Genomic DNA, 16744 nt, shown 5'->3' with positions numbered 1-16744 from the left:
TTTGAATAATAAGTTCGAAAAATTTGTGTAAACTGGGCACACTAGAGCGGAGCGGTTAAATATAGTCTCATTTATGATTATGTTGATACTTTACGACGATGTGTGATATAGGTTTTCAATGTATTGTTCGATGGAATGGTGTGCTTCGTTGTTTTCCCGGTTAGTATCTACCCGACACATTCATTTGGTGTCATATAGATGTTTGTTTAGATTTGTTAGTATTAAATGTAAAGAGTATACCGCCAAAGTCAATGAATGTGGGTTATATTTTTCTTCCTTGTGTGAAGAATTTGTATTTTATTAATCTTATTATGCTAACATCTAACATGTCCGAGATAAAGTAGTTTAGCAGGTTACCGCGAAATACTTATGAACAATAATACATTCAGAATTTATTCTTAGAACTACCCAACTTATCTCCCATCTTCTCTGTGATTATAGAATCTCCATGGTGTGATATTTCGTTCGTATAAATTGAATTCGAAAAGAAATATCAGTGAATCGATTTTAATAACAGCAAAATTTTAATCCGTTTGAGGCACTTCCTTATGATTTTCGTTCCCTAACTGGCATTGAAGTGGAAACAGTACGACTCCTAATTCGATCAGCTCGAAAATATCCATTGTAAATTTTTTCAACTAAACTGACAATTCACATCCCATATACACGACTAATTAAATAACTGTTTAGATTGTCTTGGAAATGAAATCCCCGGAAATTTGTGACTATATAGGAATCTGTACCATTTTCATCTGTATGTTAAGTATTATTTACTGTAAATTTTGTAAATGTGTCAAACTGAACTAAGTATTGAATAAACAATAATAAGTTAGCGAATTAATATAACATGGACGCTAAGACTAGCACCAAAGTGGACATTATTTAATATATATATATATATATATATATATATATATATATATATATATATATATAGTCAAATCTTTGAGCATCAAGGACTCAGTCAAGATTTTACGTTATAATAATAACTAGACCCTATAAAAGTCATGATTTTTTTAAAGACTAAAGGAGAATTTTGCCTTCTCGTCGTTAATATAATACTTATATTCCACGCTACCTTCTGTAGCTGGACATAACTATGTTTTAATGTGTTAATTTTATGTTAACCAAGTTCAAATAAAAATTTCAATGCTCCTATCTTGAGTTCGAGATGTTTGCATGTAATATAAATGATTAATATGAAACCGATTATATACTATTTTGTAATACATAACTATAATAGTATTTTTTTATATATGGATAATTTTTTAAAAATATTTTCTCACTCTTCTTTTCGTGTATCATTGATTGTAATAAAATATACAAAAATGTAGTTATTAGACTTTCCTTTCAAAAGTGATTAACCTAATATATTTAAATATTTTGTTTTGATGTAGAGTGAAAGGTAGTGTGAGTGAAATTTAGTTTTAGCAAAGAAATCTGCACAGAATTAAGGATTTGTAACTATTTACTGTGTTAATATTCACAAAGAAGTTGTAGTTATCAATGCATGTCATAGGTCATGAAGAATATGAATATATTGATTGTTAGTCCTGTTGTTGATCAGTTGTGGCTCTTCGATCTAGTGAAACTAGGGGCAATATCTATCAACTCTCGAGAATATCCAGGGAACTTCAATTTCACCAATGTTATGATATTCAGTTATATTTTTTTATTCGTCGTAATTTCCAATAGCCACTTTACTGTTGGACAAGAAGTGCAACTACAGTAAATCGTAATCGTAATATGGATCAAATCTAATTGAAACCAATAGTTAAAGTGACTAAACTAATCTTTCTCATCGTATTACCATTTCTTCCCCACGAATATTAATGGAAGCTAAACTTGGACTTAAATGACATCGAGAGATTCACTATACATCTCAGCCATCCCAAAAACTGTGAATTCGACACCAATATACGTCGTTTTTGATAATTTTTATGTCACTTTTATATCATTCCTCCAACTTTTTCTAAATGTTTTAAGGGATCTTACCTCCGCTAGAGGCTGAAGTTGGATTTAAAGGGAATCAAAAATGTCAGCAATCAACTTAGGAACCCCGAAAACTATGGATTCAACACTAATGTAGGTCGTTTACAATCATGTAAATGCGTCACTCTCTTCCCAATATCTTCTATTTATTATCCCCACAGTACTCTTTCCAGGCTGTAAGTAATATGAATATCAAGTTTGATTAAAATTGCTTCAGGCATTCCAGAATTATGCTGGAACATTTACACGTACAGTATATCTATTCATTCAACATTAAGGTAATATCAGTTCCAGTTCGCGCCAAGTGGACTTTGAGGTGGACAAGCATCGTGTACGTGGATTTTCTCAGAGCTCACACTTTCTTCATCATCACTATCCCTGATTCACTTAGAGTTGGAACATAACTGAGGAACGTTAATTTTTTAAAAGTAATAATATATGGGCGTCCAGGCCCCACCTGGCTTCCAATAGCAACCATACAGACAGCCTCCCCTAGAATATATATTCAAAATGCTAATAAAGTGCACTGTATAAGTTTTATACGAAGTAGTTATGCCAATTTTGAAAGAAATATGACAACATGTATTCCCTGATCTGGATATTGCAATATGCAATAGGATAGCAGAATGACTTTGACGGTGATATTTTCAACGAGAATTATATTATAGAAATACTAGCTGAAATACGCATTCTTTGCACGGAAAGAATACATTTATGAAAAATTTGAGCCTGTTCCCCCCCCTCCCCCCGCCTTTTAAGATGCATATCACAATCGAAATGAAATAATAAAAGCCCACTTCGGAAGTGCGAAACATATTGAGTTGTATTCATTTCAAACGGTGCAACTGCTGTTCTTTCTTAAAAGTTTAAATCCCTGCTTCCCCCTTTTGAGTATGTATTTTATTCAAGTTGTAGTGATAGTAACCCACGTACATCAAGTGGTAACTATTTCCAAAATTCATTATTTTTTCCTTTTTATGAAGAAAAATAGAAAATTAAAATACTAAAAAGAATCCTCCCCAGAACCGGAATTTTCAAAAACTATGCATAATATATGTAATTAATTTTAGTAAAGAGTTTGTACACTGAAATGAAATGTAATGAAATATTAGAGTTTAACGTTCCACGAATATGCTTGTTAGACTAAGAGAGACGATGATAAAGCAAGTGAATGATGATGGAAGAATTGGTGTAATTAGAAAGTGGGAAGAAACAGAAATGGAACTCCGAGAAAACCCACAGGCACAATGGTGTGCACCCCAAACTTACTTGGCACAGGATCGAACCTGGTACCCGCATGCGCCAGTAGTAAGCACTCTACTCACTGAGCCACCGTGCTCCTCGGGTTTTACACTGAATTTCATCTCCCTAATTTGAGGGGTTCCTACAGACACAACAATTTTGGCTTAAATTTTGAATCACTTCTCTCCCTTATGAAATACACTTTAATCGAAGCATAATATGATAAATGCCTGGTTCGAGCAAAGTACTATGTTCCAGATTTGATTCCCTTTGGTTCAATGGTGTCGTTTGTATAGCGGGTAAACAAACATGATCTATACATAAGATTTAAGTGACTAAAATGAGCTACCAGAACTTGTTCTTCTTTGAGTTTAACCACCCACGATTAACCAGGCGGTGATAATGAATGAAATAATGAAGTGAAGGAAGTGGAGGGAAACGTGTGAGCAAGACAAAACGAAAATACACTTTGATACTATAATTACCACAAAACCTAGTTGGTGCGAGTTGGAATCGAATCAATTAAAATTTTCTAATTATTTTTCAATATATTTTTTTAAAAAATAATTTAACAACACTTTATATTCATCATATCAAAATGAAGGATAAGGTAAATAAGAAGTACGAAATGAAAATAAAAGAAATGGAATCTTTCAGTTTAACGTCCCACGATTATGCCGGTTAAGCCAACGGAGAGAGGTGATAAAGGTTTAGTGAATGATGTTGGAAGAATTGATGGAATGAGAAAGTGGGAAGAAACAGAAGTGGAACCCCGAGAAAACCCACGAACACGATGTTGTCCACCACAAACTTACTTGATGGAACCAGAGATAAAAGAAGAAAATTGGATTCATGTGTAACGCACATATCGTTTTAAAGTCGTACGAAAGGTGGTAAACGATCAGAAGCTGTCAAAATGTTGGAATGTTGGAAAGTCATAAATAAGTGTTAGGAATAATAGATGAAACTGGAATGAGGAGGATAATTAAATAGAAAAAAGGAAACTGATTTGGACAATATTTTGTGAAGTACTTAAAGTAAAGCGTGCATACGTCACAACGAGGATATTACCTAAAAGAACATAGATTATGCAAGTTCCTCCATGTAATTTGGCAATAATGGTAGAATGGTTATGATGTTAGTGATAAGGAAATGCTTCAGGTTTTCTTGAATTATTTAGTTCAATTTAGAAAGGAGACGAAGCCAGTTAAAAGAGAAATAAATCCGTAAGTAATTTATCAAATTTATTAATTCACACCTACATTTTAAAATTAAGAATCTGTGAAGAAAAAGTAATAATACGAGTATGCATTTGAAATTAGAATCGGCAGACGATAAAGAAATAATCAAATTGATATTGGATTCTTTTATTTTCAATAGATTATGTTACTTTTTCATCCTTTTCTTATCCTGTAGCAACGACGAATTCATGTTTATGCATGGTCTGTGCGTAAAAAAAAAGAAAAAGAAAATTTTATGATGTCTGGACGCCGTGAGGGCAAAAGTGCTGTGGAGAGATTGAAGTCGAGTGAAGCGAGACTCGCTAAAATGTTCAGGGCAATAAACCATATATCAGGGCTGCCACTTTTAGTAGTATTACACTTTAATATATATATATATATATATATATATATATATATATATATATATATATATATATATAAAAGCTCAGGGACACTTCTTCTAAAGGCAATTTTTGAGAATTTTTTTCTGATTTATTATTAATTATTACAACATTTTCTGAGCATTCTATTTAAATTATTTCTCTATTTAAAATGTTGATAATGTTTTCTCTATTCTGGAGAAAGATATGTCTGACAGTATTGATATATCTGACAGCGGTGGCTCAGAAGTTGAACGCTTGTCACTTGAACATGGAGTCCCTAGGTGAATTTTCCCTTATGGTTCTCCCGTTTCCGCCCACTTTCTTGATTCCACCATTATCATTTATCTAATTATCACCGTCTCCCTTACCAGGTACAAAATCGTGGGACCTTGGAGAAAACGAAATCAAAAACATTAACTAAAATTCGCAAATTTTAACTTGCCTGCCAAAACACTTTAATGTTGAACTATGTATATTGCTTTTTCTAGAAGTAGCACGTCGATGGTAATCTTTTAGAAGTGTTCTTTTGTGTTTATGGTAACAGAATTTCTATGTATCCTTACTATGTACTGTTCATGTCTACTATATTCTGTGAAATTCACTGTACAGTATACAGTATTTAAACATTTTGTCATTGAGTTTGCCTTCTTCATAGAAAATGAGGACAAGTTTTTGGAGGCATTAACAAAGTATCGAAACGTTTTAAGTACTGTATGTTTTTAGTTTTGTGTTTATGTACACATTGAATTTGTAGGATTTGAACAGAAGGTTGAAAAAATTTCATATTATATAAGGTAAGGTATTATCTAAAATAAATTTACAGATAACTGCTGTGAGAGAAGTGTAGGAGCTCGTGGTGGGATGGGTGTGTACCCCACATCTAGCCTACAGCTTTTCAATCTGAACTTGTTTGTAATTGAATCTGGCGACCAAGATTCAACTGTAAATCTTCCAGAGAAAAGAAATGAGAATGCACTCATCTGCGCGATTATCTTTTTATATCTGGTAGTGGTGAGAAATACCTCAGCGAGTGGAAGTCCACCAGCAACTTCAGTGTTGGCGCCGGGCTTTTCAAGCGAGCTTACATATCTACAATGCCGGTACACCGCAAGATACCGAATTCCATGGTAAGACTACTGCCTGGCAGAGATAAACTATATTCGGGAATTCCCTGAAAGCAGGAAAGAAACTCTAATCCTGGCATGCCTACCTCAGATTATGGTTTAGGTAACACTTACAATGGCCGATCCAATATACAATGGCTTTTGCAATCCACCAGCTTGAGAGTCAGGCGACTCCTTCCCCACTAGGTTTGGTGAAGAAGGTAGGTGAATTCTACTTTATTCCTATTTCTAGAGCATGTTACTCATCTGTGCGTCCTGAGGCAGAGATAGTCCATTGCCTCCAATTCTGTCTTGGGACATTGTTGAGATGTTTATTTACAGGATAGGCATCTGTAGCCTTTCCGGGAGCCACGGAGCCCTTCACCAATTGCATGGCACAGTATCAAAAGTGAAAGTGACGGCGACAGAATATCGCTCGTCAAAATATAGTCAAGAAAAATATAAAACTACCCTGTTTCAGTGGTGTCTTCGTTTATAAATGGTAATATTTCAGAACGCTGCTCAACATAAGCAATGTCTCGTGCAGATTCAAATAGAGTAGAACTTTTTTAGTTTTTTTTAAAAACTTTTGATTTCTCTTGCTATGAATTTTGTAAATTCGTTTTGAATATATCTTCGGAGATGAATCTTGAATGCTAAATTGTATGAAGCTAGAAACTGAAAATGGCTAATAAATGATCTATCTAAACTATATTTCCGGCACTGTTGTTATGTTGGAATTTGACTCGCAAATATAGGAAAATAAATGCAAGATGAGAATAGTGAATGTTATCGTGAAAAAAGACAATGCAGAGACAGTGAGTTTATCATATTGTAAGAAGAAATTATGATAAATGGACAAAAGCAACGCTTGATTAGATGTCAAGTCACAAGGAGAAAACTTTAAAAATCCTTTACAAAGTGTTGTGATAAAATCAAGAAAATCAAGAAGCGCTGTAGTAGCGTGGGGAAAAGTTGTCAAAGACATTATTGTGGAGGGCGTCTGCCTAGCAGCTCCTTGACAATAATTCACTATATCAAATATAATTTGTTTTTACAGAATATACTGAAACAGTTTGACTCGCTGACAAAATCAGTCTGTTCGGAATTATTCTCATTTTAATTAGTTTTTTTTTTTACAAATTTCGTATGATTTTGTACAAATTTGCAGCACACACATAATACTTATCATCTCGTGTTTATAGGATAAATAGATTCGTTAGTTTGTTTGAAATTTTAGATTTCTTTCTGCACCGAGGCTCTATGAAAGTCGACCTAAACTTAAAGTGGAATCAGAACCATGTAAGCTCCAAGCCGGAATCGAATCCAGATTTTTCTGCGCTAACTACAGAGTGGTGCGGAGCCGAAGTGGGTTGCGGTTGAGGGATGGAAAGTGGATAAGGATGCCATTTCATAAGAACACTGCAACAATTACAATGGACCTTTTAGCGTAATGTCAGGTAACAGTGAAATGTCTGAACAATCACTGCTCTTTAATGACTGACTTCGTTGCGTAAAACTACGAACACAGAAAACACATTATCAACGCTTCAACGATGTCCATGGTAACTGTTATGTATTCGTACAAAATGACATTATATTCTCTTTCAATTGTCCATCAGATTTTCGAAACAGTGAGTCGTAGGTTAATAAAATTTAGCACTAATGATGTCCTAAGATTCTTGACTATGATCAAACGAGATATTTTACAGCTCAACTTCTAAGAGCATGAAAATATCGGTTAAAAGTTTCCTCGCTTTAGGAAGATAAAAATTAGTATAAATATCCTATATTACCCTATACTAACTGTATGCCGAAGATTTTATTCACTCAGTTTCGAGTAAAACGCAGGCTGATTTAAATGTGTACCAGGGTAGTATTAGTAGTGATGATATGACGTGTGAACACGAAATAAAAGCAAGGATTGAAAGAAGCCTTTAGAAATAAAAGAAGTCTGTTTTGAGGGACCTTAAATAAAGAGTTGAGAAAAAGCCTCATAAAATGCTTCGTATGAAATATTATACTGTATGGGTAAGAAACATAGACATTATGCAAAAATAATGAAGAATGGCTAGAAATTTTTGAAATGAGGGTGTGAAGAGGAATGAAGAGAATTAGTTGGGTCGAATGGAAAACGGGTGAGAGAGTGTTAGAAACGGTGGGGGAAAAAAGAACAATTCCTCATGTTATTAAGATGAGGAAGAGAAACTGATTGAAACATTGGATAGGAAGTTATTGTATCATGGAGGATGTGCTAGAGAGTATGGTGGCAGGAAAGGGAGAAAGGGGACTACAATTGATGGACGATATCAAACCGGAAAAATCTTACGTGAAAACGAAGAAGTTAGCGGAATACCGTGGAGCATAGATGCTTTTCAGTTTCGGCAAGTAACCTGCCTATAATGGCAGAATACCTATGATGATGATGATGAGATGTAAACATATGCAATATTGTTCGATCTACAGTACTAAGATCATGACGATGTTTTGCACGGCCAGGAAGATACTGGGCCCTTCAAGAATTACGTACTTTTGTGTGGAACTGTACTTTCGTGTATAGCTCGAAGCACGTACTTGTATCGTTCGAATTATCATTTATGATTTCTATTCAAGGTGAACCGTCCTTATTAACATGCGTCTAATGAATAAGCAACTTCAACAGAAATGCAATTAATAAATTAGACCGCTTTGAACCGGGGTGGCACACCAGTATTAAATTAAGATTCCGAACATCGTACAAACTGTAAAACCTTTTAAAATTAAATCTTACGATATTGAAGTATAGAAGTTAAGATAATTTTACGCATAGGAAATTTACGTTGAATTCATCCATTGCAGAAGGAATTAGCATTAGTAACCTGAGTGGTTTTATTGGCATCAGAGGCAGTTCTTGATAAAAGTCATATCGGTACAAAATAACATTTATACTTTATAAAGGAAGGGCAGAAAACTTAAAATATATGGCAATTCTTGTCTTTAACTTGTAGCGATGAAATATGTACTAATTCTTTTAACTTCTAGGTATCCCTGAAGAGACGCCACTGGTGTAAGACAGATTGGATGTCATGATAATACTCACTTTATGTCACAATAAATTTTACCAAATGATTACATATGTTCATAACTTTAACCTGTACTTCTCTAAGAAATTTTTCTACTTATTAGTCATTAAGAAGCATTCATCTTTCCAACATTAACAATAGTTTGTTTCTGAAACTTTAGTAAGTAAACACCGTCGCGTATATATATATTTATGTGTGTAAGAAGATCAAAACAAGCTTTAAGCGTGGTTACGGTAAGATAATTAGGAGCTAAATTCTTAGAGAAATGTCTCTTACACTTTAGAAAATAAAAGAAAAGAAAATTGTTCTCTTACAACTTCCTTTATTTCGTTGCGCTTATTTTGCTCTGGGACCACGAGTTTCAGATGTTCTCCTTTTTGTGTCTCATATTTACCTTCCCTTTCTCTTTTTCTTCACAGCCCTAGCTTAAAATCAGTTCGTTTTTCTTCGCTAATTAAGCACATCGTGTCCCTAATTCCGATGTTTTGACGTCATTCACAGAATCCTTAGAAACAAGCAGTTTTACCAACTAAGATTGTGAATTTAGATATAACATTCTGAATGTATACTTCAAAAGGAGGTTAATTGGCCGACTTTGAGCTTAACGTCTTTTTTGAGCATCAAGGCTATATGAGACGTAGACATATAGCTTAACGGTAGTCGGATGAACTTAATGCTAATATTAGCAAACTATTTCTCTTCCGGACGCCAGAGAGCAATTTTGCTTAATGATTATGTATGTATGAAGTAACAAAAAACCGCCAGGAGACACATGATCAGAAGTCTTGATCTTCCCGTGTGACGTGATCAAAATGGCCACCGTGTCAAAAGGCATAAGTCCGTTTAAATGATTATATCTCCATTGTTAATCATGATGTTATGATATTTCAATACACCATTTGAAAGATCTTAAATTAAGCTACAAAAAAGGTTCAGTAACTTTTTTGTTTGTAACATCAATGGTTAAGAAGTTATAGTGGCGACACTTTGAAAGTGGGTGGTATAGTTGTGAACATTAAAAAAAAATGCTCTCTGAAACGATTAACGGTATTTTTGCGACATATGATCAACGTGTATTTTCAGGAATAATGTGACCCTGCTGAACATGAATCTGAATGTTTACAAGTCGAATTTCACTTCCTCATGGCCGAAATCCAAGATGCCAGCCAAACTAAATGCTGCATAAACATGTTTTTGAAAATAGCTACAAATATTGTCGTGTGATGTACCATTTCCTGGATTTCCGGAGGCAAGAATTACAATCCGGCTAGCGGAATTGTCTCAAGCCGCCATAAAATCTAAGACAGTGGCCAAATTGGACAAGAAATAAAAAGAAGTCTGTATATTAGAATGTGAAATATCATCTTCTATGTTTTTATCGTCAAGGATCTCATTCCTGTTGCTTAAATTCTGGTTCTGACACCTGAAGTGTTCAAAACTCAAGCTGGCTCATAAAATGGCTCAATTCATGGGGGAAAAATTGCAATTGAAAGAATTAATAGCACAGTTTCCTTCTGGGATAGAGCTGAATACCTCATTAATGGTGCGTATCATTCTCCTCTGTCTCCTTTCCCTTACACAGAGGCGGATTCGACTCCAGCCCAAAATACTAAAATCTACAATCAGGATATAGTGATGATTTCATATTCTTTTGAAAGAACTTGAATAAGGTACAGAAAAGGTTATCTCATATTTTTTTTTAGTATGCTTCCAATAATAAGGTTCGTAATTTTGGATCACCAATATATATAATTTATAATAATACTTTTTGGAAATTGAAATGAATTTTGAAGCGAAGATTATATAATGGTATTTACGTCATCCCTCCTCACTTGTGTGTCTTTGGTAAACGACGTATCATGTTTGATTCCCGGTGGAAGACAATCGAACGCACTAGAGTTGTTCATGGTCCACTTTGAACTGTTAGCATTCCTTGCTCACAAACAATGTAAATTCTGATCAATTAACAAAAGGAGCTGGCCGGAGTAATTATTGTTTTTAATAGAAACATTGAAAGAGCAACCATGAACTTGAAGGTACAACGAACTGATTAAGAAGAGAAGAACGACGAAATGTAAAGATAGTTTAATTATGCATGACCATCTCATTACGAACAAAAGAAGTACGATGGAAGATAGAACACGAAATTTCAGGCTTGAATCCAGTAGCCATATCAGAGAATTTGGTCGCCATTTCTTCTATCGCAGATCTAATTACAAAGAAAAACGAAAATATACCAAAAGCTTAGTTATAATAAACCTAAAGGGAAAAGTAAACAAGTAACTATAATACTGAAAGTAAAGATCAAATACCCATCCCAAAACTAAAACATTTGGTCGAGAATGAAATGGTGTCATCGGTGAAGGAAACTGAGACAACGTTGTTCGAAATTTGGACTGGGAATAAAAAGTACAAAAGACAAATTAGGCAGGACGGAAAATATTATGAAAATAAATAACTTTTTCAGCACTCACAAGGGAACACCTTATATTGATAGAAGCGTTGCCCAATCAAGCAATGTGCAATCGATAGAGGAGTGAAGAAAAGTGAGAAATCCAAAGTTTTACGGGCCGATACCCAGAAACACAGGAGATACAGAGGAAAGAAGAATCTAAAATCGTGTGAAGATAGCAATGCAAAAAATACACTGCCACAGAAAGAACTTGAAAATGATTAAAGTAATCAAAACGACATTCACACAACAGTATAGTTGACAAACATTGTACCCACACACATGCTCAATGACATCATATGTAATGCAGTGTTGCCAACTGAGCACAAAATGAAGTTTTGTTAAATGGCACAGAACACAAATTATAACATATAGAAAATCTAATTATGAGTAGAACAATACCTGTGAAGTCATGATGTACAGATAGGCCTATATGAATTCCTATATGAATCTCGGATGTAGAAAAGAACATACAGTACACGATTCAAACTAGTTAAAACCAAAATATGAGACCACAACCAAGAATATAATCACTGAAGTATGAAAATAAGTGACGAAGCACAGTGTCGAAGCAGGCTTGCCCAAGTGGAAAATCACAATAGTATAAAACACAACACTCAAAACTGAAACGATGCATGCTCTTGGATTGATTAGCAGGCTCACTTTTCTGATGCACGTCATATTGTACCACCTCATACATTATTGGCAGTCAATTTTTCAGTGTTGCTGTTGATAAAGCGTTCCGTAGTGTGTTCATTCTGTATGTACTCTTCTACATCCGAGATTCATGTAGGAATTCATATAGGCCTATCTTCAAATATTGGCAACGCTGTATACCGTAATTTAGTTATGGTTCTACTCATAATTAGATTTTCTATATGTTATAATTTGTGTTCCGTGCCATTTAACAAATCTTTATTTTGTACTCAGTTGGCAACACTGCATTACATATGATGTTATTGAGCATTCTGTGGGTACAATGTTTGTTTACTATACTGTTGTGTAAATGTAATTTGATTACTTTAATCATTTTCAAGTTCTTCCTTTGTCAGTGTATCTTTTGTATTGCTATTTTCGCATGATTCTAGATTCTTTTTTCCTTTGTATCTCCTGTGTTTTTAGGTGTCGGCCCGTAAAACTTTGGATTTCTCACTTTTCTTCAGTCCTCTATCGATTGCACATTGTTTGATTGGCAAAGTTACTAATAATATAAGAAGTTCCCTTGTCAGAAAGAAAGCAGTTCTGCAATTACGAAACGGGTCTGGTTTGTAGAACATAAACGAATAAGAAGTGGAATCAACTTACTTCAGTTTAGTCAAAATAGAAATCTCCTTTGTCTACAGGCAACTTTGCAGGATACAGTAAGTCATGAAATGGCTTCTGGAAGCCCTGGACTGTAGTGGTGTCCAAGCTCTTCGTCACTGTGTTCTGGATAGTGGAAACATCGTTTTAAAAAGCAGTTTTTCAGTAATACGTTTAATTTGGTAAAAAAAAAAACAATAATTATAATATAAAACAATAATAATGAAGACAGGTATGGACAGTCTGCAGAGTATGGTTATACACAAACTATAACTACATTGTTTGCTTGAATATTGTCATGCAACATAATCCAGTGGAGGTCACACTGATAATCCGGTCACACACGTCTGATTATTCTGAACTTTCATATAAAAAGAACAGCTAGATCCAAATTCCGCACAATTTCCTTGATATTGTAAAATAATCAGGAGGCTTGATTTTTTATTTTGATTTGGGATTTTTGGGGAAGGGACGAATCAGAAATCCTTCACTCACGATGTAACCGCTTGTTTTCAGGATCATTCAGAACAAACTCATGTTTCGTCCTCTGCTTTGATGTTCTGGAAAAAATTTGGCTGTTTTTTACCAGCGGCTAGCGGTTACTAACAATGATGTATTCTTCCGAGGTTTCCGTACCTCCGCTAATAAATGGCCATGAAACGGGTATACGCCCTTTGTTTCTTTAAATCCTCACTGTTATTATTTAGCAAATAGTTCCCTTATTCACTGCCATGAGATCTGATATTACCCTGAGACTTCCATTCGTTTATTCGAAATGTTTTCTCGAATTCTGTCAATCATTTCAGTTGTTCTGCAGACCCTGGACTTGGGCCTGGATGCTCTTCATCTTATGTAGATTCTCTTTACCTTTACTCAATTCAGAAACGTGACGACTAGAATGGCGGTTGTCCCCATAAACCATTTCCAACATCTCAAACGTTTCCGTTGTTTTTTTTTTCCTTAGCACAAACGGAACTTAAAACTCACTGTTTGTTCCATTGTTGAAATGATCATAATAGTAGACTATACTTAGCCACGCCACGGGACCGCACATTGGTGACAGGTTGACCTGGACATTTATACAGATGTGTCCAAGATAACATGTACAATTCACCACTATGAAAAACTTCCGTACCAAAACAAAGTACACAGCAAGAAAAAAAAGTGTCTTGCTTCCTAATTGCCGCACTGGATATATGTATATATGAGAGGAACCAGAAGATGGTTGCAGATACGAAATAGATTACATCTGAGAAAAGAAAAAAAACAGAGATCTAAGCAGATTTATGCTTGCTAATTGAAACAACTATAATTCAAAATATTCTAGTCGTTATAAAAAATTGTTATTGGGAAGCCGAGTACAAATACGGACACTTTAATGAATTTCAAGCAAACAAACGGAAACAATCAATTACCATCAGACAGGAGTAGTACAGTAATAACATTGGACTAACATTGGACTTAATATAGAAAAAAAACAATACAAATTACAAAATTATAAATATAATAAATTCATGAATAGAGAAAAAAGAAAGAGGCAAGGAAAGAAAAGGAAGCATACAATGAGCCCAAAATAGTGAAGGAAAATATAAGCAAAAGGCATGTAGTAGAAAACCTACAAGGAGGTAAGAAACCTGATTTCAAAAAATGCAGAAAATCGACATTATTGAAGATATAGATGAAGTACTTGAGAAAGAGTCAAATTGCGCAGGAGTTTGTTGAGTTCTTTTACAAAGCAAACAACCTATTTGTGTCGATTTAAGACAAACTAAGAGGATTAAGTTCTCAATTTTATAGTGGGAATTAGAGAAACATTACAAAGAATGAAGTTATCATAAATAATTGATAATTTATCAGTTGAACTAATAAAAGGATTAGCAACAGATAATATTGAACTGTATACATTACTAAATCAAATTTATGACAAGAAAGTGAGAACATATTTTAAGAACATCACAATTTCAGATTCAAAGATAGGAATCATAAAGATATATTTTACATCACAAACGTAAAAAATTCTGGATATAGTCATTATCAATGAATTGAAGCGGGATCTGTCGGAGAATTAAACTGAATTTAGAATATGATTGAGAGAGACTGCTAAGTCTAGATTGCTTTATGAAGAAATTTACTATTAAAAAAGATATTAATAGCTTTTTGAGATTTGTTAATAAACACGAAGGTCTGAGTTGATTTTGAGTTTAACGTCCCTTTCAGCAGCAAAGCAACATGAGACGGGACCTACTGATTAACGTGCAATCCGAACCACATGAGCTTCCGTCGGGAATCGAACTCAGGTCTCTCAAGCCAAAGGCGCGTACGCTAACCGCTTAGCTACGAAACAGCTCAATAATGATAATCAACACGGAGCTCAATAATGATAATCAACACGGAGCTCAATAATGATAATAAACACGGAGCTCAATAATGATAATAAACACGAAGAAAGTAACACCTAAGAGATTGAGAGTCGTTAAGAAAAACCAAAGAATGATATACGAAGTGTGGAAGAACCAAGTAAATCAAGAAATATAGAACATAGCAAAAGGTGTTAGATAAGAAATTGGGCTTTCACAACTATGTTCATGGAGATTGCAACACAAAGAAAGACACACGCGAATGGAAAGAAATTTGCCCAACAGGTTCCTTTTATAACTATACAGGAATGAATATAATTTCAGAACAGTGCAACACATAAATTAGTATCCCACGAAGCCTCCACATACTGCCATCAGAGTCTCTATAGTTGTGGCATCGAATCAAACATATAAACTGACTTTGGATATGTCCCGAAGGAATTGCCTGCTACAATGGTTTGGGGACCTTACAGGCCGGTATCCACGGGGGGTCTAGGGGACCGAGCCCCATTAAATTTTTGCTGCCCCGTCTAAAATTTTCACGGTAGGCTTGCAAATGAACTATAATATGATAATGAACTATAATATTATTGGATCGGAACCCCCTAACTTCTACCGGCCCCACCTAAATTTTGGGCTGGCTACCGGCCTGGAGCCTTGCAGGATAACAGCGCAGTGATGCGCGACATTCACCAAAGAAACCTTGTACATCCTTGGATGGCATTGTTCGAGCATTGTTCTGCTGAAACATAGACTCAGACTTGTTTGAAAGCATAACCTTAAGCTTTAAAATTACCCAGATGAAATCATTGAAAAGATTATCCTCAACACCGAGATCGTGTGTTGTATCCACTGGCTCCTAACACCATCTCACCTGACCTTAGGCAATGCACGCGAGTAGATTATGTTCGCCACAATAGCGTCTAACATATACAGGGTGTTTGAAAACAACACTATCAAAGTTTGGGAGGTGATTCCTGGCACCAAGATAAGACAAAACGCATAGACCATCCTGGGTGCACAAATGCTTTCTTTTGGAGTTATAGGCTTCCGAAAACATAAAAAAAAGAACTTTGAAGGTTCACAACTCCAATACTATCGGATCTACCGTAGTCAGGCCAAGACTTTATTTAGGAACTAGTATGTACCCTATCCAAATATTCCATTTTCAGAAACCTACGGTAATTCCGCAACAATTTTCATAGAGGTAGTACTTCAAATTATATGCCCTAGGCAAACTTCCTGAATAAAAATTGCTTCGTGAGTACCTTAGGATTCTGAAAAATGTACTTTTGAACAGCGCGCATATTAGTTCCTAAGTGAAGTCTTGACCCGACTACGGTAGGTCCCATTGTTTTGGAGCTATGGACCTGTAAAGTTCATTTTTTTTAATGTTTTTGGCAGCCTATAACTCCGAAAAGAAGCATTTGTGCACCCAGGTTGGTCTATACTTTTTGTCTTATCTTGTTAGGAATCATCTCCCAAACGTTGTCGGTGTTGTTTTGAAACACGCTGTATATGTGACCATTACTGTATGAAGAATTGAAGCAGAGATTCGTCCCCAGACACAAATGTCTGCCACTCAAGATGCCAGCAACAGTGTTCACGCGCCCATTGTACCCTGAAAC

The sequence above is a fragment of the Thermobia domestica genome, chromosome 9 (assembly GCF_964235325.1).
Source record: "Thermobia domestica chromosome 9, izTheDome1.hap1.1, whole genome shotgun sequence".
NCBI classification, from domain to species: Eukaryota; Metazoa; Arthropoda; class Insecta; order Zygentoma; family Lepismatidae; genus Thermobia; species Thermobia domestica.
Note: the sequence above shows the minus strand (reverse complement) of the source record.